The 12,840-nt window shown below is 39.7% G+C and overlaps 1 pseudogene; it reads right to left on the bottom strand.

Annotated features, from left to right (window-relative positions):
* The window catches only part of LOC118804042, a 56,792-nt pseudogene that overhangs the window by 29,302 nt on the left and 14,650 nt on the right, over positions 1-12,840 (bottom strand).

Genomic DNA, 12,840 nt, shown 5'->3' with positions numbered 1-12,840 from the left:
ATTATACTCATTTAACAGTTACAGTTACAGCCCCCTCTGACCAAATTACATATTTTGTTGATTTCTGAAGTGAAAGAAGTAAACACAGCCTTTACATGAAGCTATTAAATGATATCATTAATTATGATTAAATATCTTATGGATAAGTAATAGATAACTGGTGTGAAGGTATAACTACTGCTAACAGATGTGTGTAAAATATCAATTCTTTATTTATAGACCTTTCAGCAGTATCTAAAAGTAAAGTGGAAACTGTTACTTGTTTCTATAATAAAAGAAAGACATGCCTGTCATGTGACGTTTCTGAAATGAAGCCTGAGCAGTGTGCTGTTGTAGTTTCTGAACTTATTTAGTGGCGTCTCTTCAGCTGATCTTTGGAGTTTATCACATGTTCAAAAACTTTGGGTCTAAAATTTTACAGGATATCACAGGGTGGAGAAAAGGTGGAGAGCCGCAGGCATGTGCAAAAACTACAACATGTTGATCTATTTCACAATAGTCGTCAGATTGCAGCGATTCTGGAATTTTGAATTCTTACTTAGTCTAAGTGACACTGCCTTGTTTGGAGTATTACAGTGTCGTTCAAAACAAGGAAATCATATGTCAGTTAACGGGTTATTATAAGTTATTATATCATGTTACCTAACCCAGTATCTATGCAACTGTAGCCCATTTTCTCTGCATCAGCAGAAATAAACTGAGTACTCACAGAACAAAGTCTATGGCCTGGTGGGTGTGTGTGAGATCCTTCATATGCTCCTCTTCATCAAGCTTATTCTGAGCTGTGCCATTTTTGTAATCATTAAAATTGAAAACGATCTGGGGAACTGCAGAAAACTGGACAGCAGCAAACTAAACACAGACACACAAGAAACAAACTCATTAGAACAAATACATAAATACACAAATCTCTTGAAGGATGACTGTAAGTTATGAAAATGGAATTGTTTCAGACTTTCATCTTCATTACAGTAAAAAATGATTACATGTACTTTGTAATGCAGTACACAAACACTGGACTAAGTATGTATTAATATACGATATACTATGACATATATTACTATAATTGCTCACACATGAGATTTAACTGCTAAATATTTAAGTTATTTACTATAATAATTTACAGAGTCAAATTTCCAACTAATCTCACTATGACCCTCAGAATTAGACAATCAATAAATTACAATAAAAACAAATCAATTCAAATCAAGAGGATTGCAAATTCATAAGAAATGTGTCATGGATTCCCCTTTTCCCTCTGAGTGTGTCTGTTTCTTCCCCTCTGTGGTAGCCATGTGCCTTTTATTTTCTTGTGCCATGTGCTTTTGTTGTTCTGTGTCTCCTCCCTGGTCCTGCCCCCTTGCTTCACCTGTCTGTGCTCCACCCCTCATTAGTCCCAGGTGTTTCTCATTTCCCTTCAGTGTATTTATACCCCTGTGTTCTCTGTCTTGCATTGTGGCTGTTACTCTGTAGCTTGTTTCTGTTGATCTTGTTTGGTTCTGTGTCATCATGGACTTGTCTGTTCTACCACCCTCTGCTACTCAGATTCTGGACTGTGTTAAATCAGATTTGAAATAAATGAAAGTCGCACTTTAATCCCGCCTCCTCGCCTCCACCGTTACACCCAGCTTGTTTAAAAACTACAATTGATAATAAACCATAACAGACTAGAATGTTGCTATTGTGGCACCACAACACCAAAGTGCACTTATAGTATAATTCAAAGTTCATTTATAGAAGTTACATCAACTATGTTGAAAAAAATCATGATTTTCAAGAACAAAAAGTGAAAATGTAACTTTACAGTGTGTTTACCTGAATGAATGAGGTGTTAAGGTGAGTCATTATATCCCAGATGAACTCTTTATTCTTGTTAAAGTCGCTGGTTTTCATGCTGGAAGAGCCGTCGAACAGGAAGACCAAGTTCACCACATTTTTTTGGAGTTTTTTGAAGTTCACCACATTTTTTTGGCACTCTGAAGAAAAAAGTAGAATTATGGAACTTTCAGATTTTCTGGCACTTCATAGATGGTTTTGCAACTCTATTCACATGTATATGGCTTAACTAACATTTTCCAGTTGAAGTGACCAAATTCTCATTACTGTAACATGGTTAGATTTGTAGATAAATGTGTGAATAATGTTTTAATTTAAAATTTGCTTTTCATAAACTGTGTACTGTTGTCAGACCAAATATTTTAAAGCCAATTATTAAAACATATATCACAAAATATAACATTTTGCACTTTTATCTCACTACCCCAACACTTCTTTAAAATTAACAAAGAAAACATTGATATTAAAAGATTCAACAGTAACTGTTGTAGTAGTAGTAGTGCAACTAAAAATAACAAAAGAAATATAAATATCTGTAACGAGACAGAGATATGTGGATACATTGTGGTAATAAAAAAGACCTTTCGAATAGAAAAATTAATAGTTCTTATTTTTGCAGTACTACTACAAATCAAATCAGCTCAAATAGATCACCTAAATTATATGAATAGTGTTGCCCTGCAATAAATATTTATGGGCATATTTTGAGGCTTTTCTATGAGAATCACCCATATAGTGTTACAGTAATTATGTGTATCATTGGTTGATTTTGTTTTGGTTGCTTAAACAACATTAGAACATTGTTTGGTTAATTTTGGGGAGATCTTAGAAAGTTTCAGAAGCCCCTCCTACCTCTCCCTCTCGGCCCACATCTTTAGAAACGAGGGCATTTCCTCACAAACCTCTACCCTAAATCTGTGATCTGTGTCTCACCGTACATTTCTAGAGCACTAAAATGTGGAGGGCAGGGGGTTCCACAGGACTGGAGTTGGGAAACTTGTGTTTTAATCAGGTTTAGGGTGTCAGTGAGTTGCTTGAGGATGGGATCCACAGTAGGAGTGTCAGATGTGTGTCAGATGTGAGGAACTCAAGCAAGAGGCAGTGCTAGGATTTCAGAGCAGTGAGCCAGAGGGGATATCAGGGGTGGGGACATCTGAAAACAATGTATGATCCTGATTCCAAAACATTTGGGATGCTAAATAAATAAAAACAGAATGTAATGATGTGCAAATCATTTAAACTTATTGAAAATAGTACAAAGACAGCATATGAAATGTTGAAATGGAGAAATTCTATTGCTTTTATAAATATAGGAATTTGATGACTGTAACACTTTTCAAAAAACTTGGGATGGGGGTATCACCTGCATCAACTGTTCTTTTAACAACATTCTATAAGTGGGGGAACTGAGGAGACCGACTGCTGTAGTTCTGAAAGAGAAACGTTTTCCTGTTTCTGCTTGATACAGGATTTCAGCTGCTCAACAGTTTGGGGCCACCTTTATTGCAGTTTTCATTTCATAATGCAGCAAATATTTTCAGTGGTGACAGGTCTGGATGGCAGGCACATCAGTTTAGCACTCAGACTCTTTTACTACAGAGCCATGCTGCTGTAATACATGCAGAAATTGGTTTTTCATTGTCTTGTTGTAATAATCAAGACCTTCCCTGAAAAAGACGTCACCTGGATGGCAGCATATGTTGCTCCAATGTCTGTTTATGCCATTCAGCATTAATGGTGCTTTCACAGATGTGCATGTCACCCATGTCATGTGCACTAATGCCCCCCCCAGGCCATCACGGATGCTGGCTTTTGATCTGTGCTCTGATAACAAGCTGGATGGTCCCTCTGCTCTTTAACCTAAAGTACACGGCATTCATGATTTCCAAAAAGAATTTCAAATTCTGATTTGTCAGACCACAGGACATTCACTTTACCTCAATCCATCTTTTACACTTAAGTGTTTATTGAGGTTTTACACAAGTAGACATAGATGTAAGATGTATACAATGATGAAACATCACAGGAAAAAAAAGAAGGGGAACAAAGGGGGGGAGGACAAAAAAAAATAAATAAAATAAGGAGAGAAAGGGGTTGTCTATGGTTGCAAAACTCTTATCAAATGATCATGTTTAAAAATACAATATCATTGCATTCAGGTCTATTTATCCCTTATGGTGTCATATGTTGTCCATTTACGCCACTTGTTAGCAAATACGTTTTCCCTCAATCGAAGTTGGTAAGTCATTTTTTCTAGTATATAAATTTGTCTTACAATTTCCACCCACTGTTCTGTTGAGGGGGGTTCAATTTTATACCAATTTCGTGTTATTGCTTTTTTGCTGGCTGTCAGAAGTATTCTTGTCAAATATTTATCATTATCCATAACATGTTCATCTATATGTCTAAGATACACTCTGGGGGACTGAATAGGGACTGAATAGGGACTAAATAACCCAAAATAACCCAAAATGTCTTTAACCACATCGTATACATTTTCCCAAAAAGAGTATAGTTTACTGCATTTCCAAAAATATGTGTATGATTGGCCTCCTTATTCCCACACATCCTCCAACATGGCTGTTGATAACCAGTTTACTGCGTATTTCAGGAGTTATAAAATAACGGGTCAAATTCTTCCATCCAAATTCTTTCCATATCCTTGAGTTAGTGGTCATGTGCTGTGTTATACACATTTTAGTCCACTCTTCCTCTGTAATATCAATGCTTAACTCTCTCTCCCATTTAGCATTTATGTATAGAGTTGAGGAAGCCTGACATTGTCTCAGGCTGCGGTAAAGCTGGGACGTCACCTTAAATTTTGTCCCACTGTATATCTTCACTACTACACCTAACACTGCATTTAAAGACATGAAAATTTGGGCATTTTGTATTTTGGTTGTAAGATAATCCCTTAGTTGTAAATGTCTAAAAAAGTATTTATCTTCTAATCCGTAATTCTCTTTCAGTTCCTGGAAACTCATCACGTTTCCATTCTTAATGATTCTACATACTGCAGTGATCCCCTTGGTTCCCCATTTTCTAAAACTCTGGTCAGTCAAGCTTGGTTTAAATTTATCATAAGTAAACCAACTTATAAGTACTATTTGCCTTTCAAACTTATACCGTTTAATTAAATCAAACCAAATGTCTAGTGTATGGGAGCTTAATGGATCTAGTGAATCTTGTAATGTCTTTTTAAGTTTCCTATTTCCAATGAGGGACTGGACAGGTAATTGTTCTACTGTCTTCTCAATGTCTTTCCACCCTGCTCTATAGCTTTCATCACACCATTTAATTAATGGTCCAAGTTGTGCTGCCTGAAAATAGTCTTTAAGATTTGGTAGCATCAACCCACCCTTTTCTTTAGTCAACTGTAATGTGGAGTACTTTATTCTTGGCTTCCTACCATTCTATACGAATCTGGAAATCATCTTATCCCACATTTGAAAACTTTCTTGAGGTATTTTAATAGGAAGAGATTGAAATAAGTATAGGAGTCTAGGAACAACATTCATTTTAATTATTTCAATTTTGGAGCTAAAATCTAGTGGCAGGGTGGACCAGTTCTCAATGTTTCTTTTAATTTGTAAATGGATATGATTTGAAATTTGTTTTAAAAAGTTGAGACATTTGTTTTGTTAAGGTCACACCCAGATATTTTATAGTTTTTGCATCCCATTTCAGTTGGAATAACTTCCTGATTTCTGGAGAGGGAGAATAGTTAAAGGCCAAGATCTGTGTTTTGTTAACATTCACTTTATATCCTGAGTGTTTGCCATATATGTTCAGGATTTTCATCAGGCATGGGAAACCAGTATTAGGACTGTCCAAATAAATTAAAACATCATCTGCGAATAAACTGATAATATGTGTTTATATATATAGGGCGAAAAGAAGGGGATAAACCACACCCTTGGTGATTGCCCCTTTCGAGGATTATCCTATCTGTTAGGCTACCGTTCATTTTTATCCTAGCTGTTGGGTTTTGATATATAGTTTTGATACACTTAATTGAATCTTTGCTAAAACCAAATCGCTAAATATAAGAAATTCCAATTCACACTATCAAAAGCCTTTTCAGCATCAAGACTTATCAGCATAGCACTCAATCCTTTCTTTTGTATTATGTATTGTATGAGTTTATAACATGCAGAGTTCTTCTGATGTTGTCTTGGGTTTGACAACCTATGATAAAGCCTGTTTGATCTTCAGCAATTAGATCTGGCATAAATGTCCTATATCTTTTAGCAATAATAGAGGTGTGTATATATATAGTAGATAATATATATATATATATATATATATATATATATATATATATATATATATCTTGTAATCTACATTGAGAAGAGATATAGGATCAAAATTGCTACAGTACTCTGGATCTTTCCCATCTTTGGGAATTAATGATAATATTGTATCTTTCCATGAAGGTGGCAACTGTCCTTCTTTAAGGGTCCAGTTAAAAGATGAAGTAAGTAGGGGGGTTAATTCTTCTCTAAAAGTCCTATATCATTCTGCTGGGAAACCATCAACACCTGGAGACTTATTAGCCTTAAGTCTGGATATGGCTTCAGATACTTCTTCAGGTGTAATAGTAGCTATGAGATTTTTGTTCTGTGATTCTCCGATAGATGGTAGGGCAAGAGAGTTGAGGAAACGTCTAATTGTTATCTTGTCTGAAGCAGGAGGTTGTGTATACAGATTTTTATAGTAATCCTTAAATACACTCTCAATTTCTTTTGGATTATGCAATTGTCGGTCAGAACAGGGATCCCTGACCTTGTGTATTGTGGTTGAAGCCTGTACTTTACGTATTACCTCAATCCAACTTAAATAAGCTAGAGCCCAGAAAAGGCGGCAGCGTTTCTGGATCCTGTTTATACATGGTTTCTTCTTTGCATGGTGGAGTTTTTGCAGTGATGAACTATGCTGCCTGAGGCCCAATTCTTTGATTTTATGTACTGTAGATGATTAAGTACTTTGCTGTTTTACATTGAGAAAATGTTATTCTTGAATTGTTGCACTATTTGCCTGTGCAGTCTTTCACACAGTGGTGAACGCCTCCTCATCTTTACTTCTAAAAGACTCTCTGATATGTTCTTTTTACACCCAATCATGTTACTGACCTGTTGCCATTTAACCCAATTAGTTGTGAGACACTCCACCAGGTGTTTAGCATTATTCAACTTCACTAGTCTTTTGTTGCCCTGTCCCAACTTATTTGAAATTTGTTGCTGGCAGCAAATTTAAGATTTGCATATAATCTTGAAAAAACTAAATTTGATATGCAAATCATGTAAACCATATTTCAAAGGAAAGTACTACTAAGATAACATATCAAACGTTGAAACTGAGAAATTGTATTGTTTTATGAAAAATATATGCCCATTTTGAATTAGATCCCAACAACATGTTTCAAAAAAGTTGGGACGGGGGCATGTTTACCACTGTGTTTCATCACCTCTTCTTTTAACAAAATTAAGTGTTTGGGAACTCCTGTTTTTCCGAAGTTGCTGGCGGGAGTATTTGCTGTTTTCTCTGCTATTTATTGGCCAGGTTTGCTTACTCATACAAGGAATTTCGTTTACAGAAGCTCACAGTGCACAGTATCAGACAGATTTACATGCAGTAAATAAAATAACATAAAATAAAATAAAACATGCATTCCTGCCATCACTCACACACACACACACACACACACACACACACACACACACACATAAAGTCATACCTGTAAACCTGTAAATGTGCAAAGTATGTGTCTTAATTTAAAAGACTCAGCGGAGTAGATTATGCAGTTAGAGGTGCATCCGGAAGATAGAAAAGAGCAGGGCTAGTCAGCAGGGCTCAGACTCGCTGTTAGAAGCTCCGGGTGCCTCAAGGAGAACTAGCACACCCTCGACTCCGGCAGCAGAGCCCTCACAGAGCACGTCACTGCGAGCGTCAGAGAGCACCACACCTTAGAACTTCAGATCGAGCAGCGTCCAAACTGAAAATTCTGCAGTTAGCAGGCCGCTAACCCCCTCACGCCTCTCCCTCTTATTTTGTCTTCTCCCTCTCTCTTTCTCTTTCTCTCTCTCAGTTATTCCCTCAGCCCATCCACCATGGCGTCCGCCCAGAAACGCGCCCTCCAGACTCTGAGCGCAGAGTTGGCCCGGCTGGACCGGCAGATCACCGCCCTACTGAAGAAGCAGGACGAGCTCCTTCGGCAGAAGTCGATGCTCAAAGCCGCCCGGGAAGTTTCCCCCTCGGTGGTGGCGCCAGCGTCGTCTTTCCGCACGCCGGGAGACGCCGTTCTCACGCCAGCCCCGCATGGTCCCTGGGATCACCAGCGCTGCAGAGGGCCCTGCAGACCCTCACCGCCGCCCCAGCCAATCTTCACCTCCGGCAACCGTTTCGCCGCCCTTAGTTCATCGCCTACACCCTCACCTACGTCCCAGGCCTCTTCGCCGCCGCCCGCCCCAGCGCCCCGGACCTCATCACCCGCCCCGGCGCTCTACACAGGACTCCGTTTACGTTATTGGTAGTTCCATTGTCCTCCACGTTCAAGTAAAGGTTAGAAACACCCATGCCACTGTTTCTTGTTTTCCAGGTGCTCGTGTCTTAGACATAGCCAGGCGCCTCCCCTCGGCTCTCAGACGAAACGCCTTTGGGACCGTGGTGATCCATGTCGGGACCAAAGACATCCTCGACCGACGAAGTGAGGTCCTGAAGGAGCACTACCAGACGCTGCTGGACACCGCCAGGAAGAAGACGGACGCCAGGATCGTCATCTCCGGACCGCTACCCACCTACAGGAGGGGATCCGAGCGGTTCAGCAGGCTCTTCGCGCTGCAGTCCTGGCTCCGCGGCTGGTGCGCCCTCAACGGCTTGGCCTACGTGGACAACTGGGCCTCATTTTGGGAACAGCCAGCACTCTTCCGGAGGGACGGCCTCCACCCCAGTCACCTGGGATCCATAGTTCTCTCACAGAACATCGAGAGGGCCATCCGCTGACTCCAGAGCGAAGGTCACGTAAGTAGCGGCAAAGATAGAAACGCCCCAGCTCATTATGATAGTGCTACTGCTGAAGATTATGCGATTGCTAGCTTTTATACTGTAAATAGGGTAACAAATGCTCATTCTATAAATATAAATGCTCATAGATTTCTCCCGATTGAGACTGTGTCTGTTCCCCGAATAAAACAAAACATCAAAAAGCCTCGAAAAGTTTGCTTCAGTAACTTGATTAATATCAGACCAGTTATACCAGTTTGCAGTGACAGCACCTTTGGTCTAAAACTAGGACTGCTTAATATAAGATCCCTTACTCCTAAAGCTGTCGTTGTTAATGAAATTATTACCGATCACAGCTTTGATGCTCTGAGCCTCACAGAAACAAGGATTAGACCCGATGACTACTTTAGTCTAAACGAAGCCACACCCCCAGGCTACAGCTATGCACATAGCCCTCGTTTAAGCGGCCGAGGTGGAGGTATAGCAACCATCCATACTAAAGCTTTAGGCGTGAGGCAGAAAGTAGGCTATACATTCTCTTCTTTTGAAGTTCTTTTTCTTAATATAAGTGATCAAGGAACAAATAAAAATTCTGTTGTACTAATTACAGTCTACAGGCCGCCAGGGCCGTATTCTCAGTTCTTACAGGAATTCTCGGAGTTTCTATCAAGTCTAATAACGCTTTCAAATAAAATAATAGTTGTCGGAGATTTTAATATCCATTTAGACAATCCCGAAGATGCACTAAGTAAGGCATTTATATCTATCATAGACTCCATAGGTTTCACCCAAATCATAAAGGGGCCCACACACTACCACAACCACACTCTAGACTTAATACTGACCTTTGGTGTAGACATAGATAACTTAACCATTCTCCCCCAGAGCACAGCAGCCTCTGACCATTACTTAATCTCTTACAAAATTCACTTTAGTGGTAATGTGCGTTCATCACCATGTTATTGTGTCAAGCGGACAATAACTCCCTCCACAGCTGGTGGCTTTATTAGAAACCTTCCTAAATTATCAGCTTCTCTCAGCTGTCCATCTAATCCTACTGAGCTAGATGCTATGACCAAGCTCTTAGATAATTTTCGATCTACTCTAGATAGTGTGGCCCCATTAAAAAGTAAAATAGTAAGGCAGAAAAAACTCGTCACTTGGTATAATGATCACACTCGGGCTTTAAAACAGACCGCCAGACAACTAGAGCGAAAATGGCGCCTGACTAAGCTAGAAGTGTTCCAGTCCGCCTGGAAGGAGAGCCTTATAGATTATAGACGAGCACTTGCTACAGCACGCTCAGCCTCTCTCTCCTCTCTCATAGAAAACAATAAGAATAATCCTAGATTACTTTTCAGCTCAATCTCTAAACTAACAGAGAGCAAAACAGTTAGTGAACCCCAGATGCCACCAGCCTATAGCAGCAACGATTTTATGAACTTCTTTAGTGATAAAATTGAAAAAATTAGGCAGAAAATTAAGAATACGCAATTAAACTCTAGAAACCTGCTTCCCCATAATGCCAGCCTCAATCTTGAGAATATTATAATCCCTGCAGAGAGGCTGGAATCGTTTACCTTACTTCAACAAAATGAACTAGTTAAAACAGTCTCTTCCGCAAAATCATCTACCTGTATGCTAGATCCGATTCCTACAGGTTTACTCAAGGAAATTTTGCCAGAAATAACCAAGCCTGTTCTGTCAATAATAAACTCTTCTCTTAGCCTTGGGTACATCCTAAAATCTCTTAAACTAGCAGTAATTAGACCACTGATTAAGAAAGCGAACCTCGATCCATGCGAACTATCAAATTATAGACCCATCTCGAATCTCCCCTTTATACCTAAGATCTTGGAAAAAGTCGTAGCAAAACAATTAAGCTCCTATTTGCATAGGAATCAAATACATGAAAAATTTCAATCTGGCTTTAGGCCACATCATAGTACAGAAACAGCACTAGTAAAAATTGTAAATGATCTATTATTATTTTCTGACCAAGATCATGTGTCCTTGTTAGTCCTCCTCGATCTTAGTGCGGCATTTGACACAATAGACCACACTATCTTACTTGACAGACTAGAAAACCTTGTAGGGTTAACAGGAACAGCTCTTTCCTGGTTCCGGTCCTACCTCACTGATCGGTATCAGTTTGTTAATATAAACGGTGAATCATCTGTCCTCGCAAAAGTAAAATATGGTGTTCCACAAGGCTCTGTTTTAGGACCTGTATTATTTACATTATATATGCTACCTCTAGGCACCATTATCAGTTACCCCGGCATAAACTTCCACTGCTATGCCGATGACACTCAGTTATATTTAGCAAGTGACCCAGATGATAGAATTAAACTTAGCAAGATTGAAGACTGTATACAAGACATAAAGGACTGGATGTCGAGTAACTTTCTCCTTCTAAACTCAGATAAAACAGAGGTTCTGCTTCTTGGTCCAAAAGCAGCCAGAAACAAACTGTCTAATTTAACACTTAAACTTAACAATTTCTCAGTTGCATCAAGCTCATCTGTAAAAAACCTTGGTGTCATTATAGACCCTGATCTGTCCTTCGACGCACATATAACTAATATTACTAGAACAGCCTTCCTGCATCTCCGCAATATTGCTAAATTGAGAAATGCATTCTCTCTACAGGAAGCAGAAAAGTTAGTTCATGCATTTATTACTTCAAGGCTAGATTACTGTAATGCCCTGCTGGCTGGATGTCCCAGCAAAAGCGTTAACAAGCTTCAGCTAATCCAGAACGCTGCAGCCAGAGTTCTTACTAGAACCAGAAAGTTTGATCATATCAGCCCAGTTTTATCAGCCTTACACTGGTTACCAGTAAAATTTTGGATTGATTATAAAATTCTCTTACTGACCTATAAAGCACTAAACGGACTCGCCCCTCAGTACCTGAGTGAACTTCTCTCCCACTATGAACCATCATGCCTACTTAGATCACAAGGTGCTGCTCACTATTAGTACCTAGACTTAATAAAGCTACATCAGGGGGGAGAGCTTTCTCATACAAAGCCCCCCAGCTTTGGAATAGTCTTCCTGTTAATGTTCGGGACTCAGACACAGCCTCAGTGTTTAAGTCTAGGCTAAAAACTTACTTGTATAGTCGAGACTTTGGTAATTAGTTTTCCCTGTTAGTTCTATACCTGCCAGAGTCTCTGCTAACACTGTAATCTGTGATCGGTCACCCATTACAGAACTAACTCTGTGTGTTTTTCCTTTCTTTTCTTTGCCGAGTTGAACAGCTGCCCATCCTGTGCGTCTGATGCTGCTGCCTTTTCTGCCTCGATCGGGTGCCACTGCTCACCAACCTCTGGACCGGCTTACCAACATTGAGCCTCCTGCTGTACAACGCCGTACGAACCTCACCCTCACAACCTGACCCCACTGATACTACTGCTGTTGCTGCATGAACTAATCAAAATTATTCACTTGAACCAATCAATCATTCAAATTAATCAATCACCCATTGTAGAACTGACTCTGTGTTTTTCCTCTCTTTCCTTTGCCGAGTTGAACAGCTGCCCATCCTGCTGCCTCTGCTGCCTTGATCGGGTGCCACTGCTCACCGTGCAAACCTCACCCCCACAACCTGACCCCACTGATGCTGCTGCTGCTGCCGCTGCTGCAGCATGAACTGAACTATTCAAATTAATTGTTTCCTTCACGTTTTACCCTGTTTTTGTACTATAATACTTTATACTAACAATGTTTACTATCCGGTGTCGACCAGAGGAGGATGGGTTCCCCGTCTGAGTCCTGGTTCCTCTCAAGGTTTCTTCCTGTTTCTTAGGGAGTTTTTCCTTGCCACTGTCGCCTCTGGCGACGCTCATGGGGGCTCGGACCCGGATTTCATTTTGTAATGCTAATTTCCTTGTAAAGCTGCTTTGTGACAACACCTGTTGTAAAAAGCGCTATATAAATAAACTTTACTTACTTACTTACTACTCATTAAATATAAAATAGGATAATTTTCGATCTACT

Source organism: Colossoma macropomum, unplaced genomic scaffold (genome assembly GCF_904425465.1).
Source record: "Colossoma macropomum unplaced genomic scaffold, Colossoma_macropomum, whole genome shotgun sequence".
Lineage (NCBI taxonomy): Eukaryota > Metazoa > Chordata > Actinopteri > Characiformes > Serrasalmidae > Colossoma > Colossoma macropomum.
This window is presented reverse-complemented; position numbering and strand designations above follow the sequence as displayed.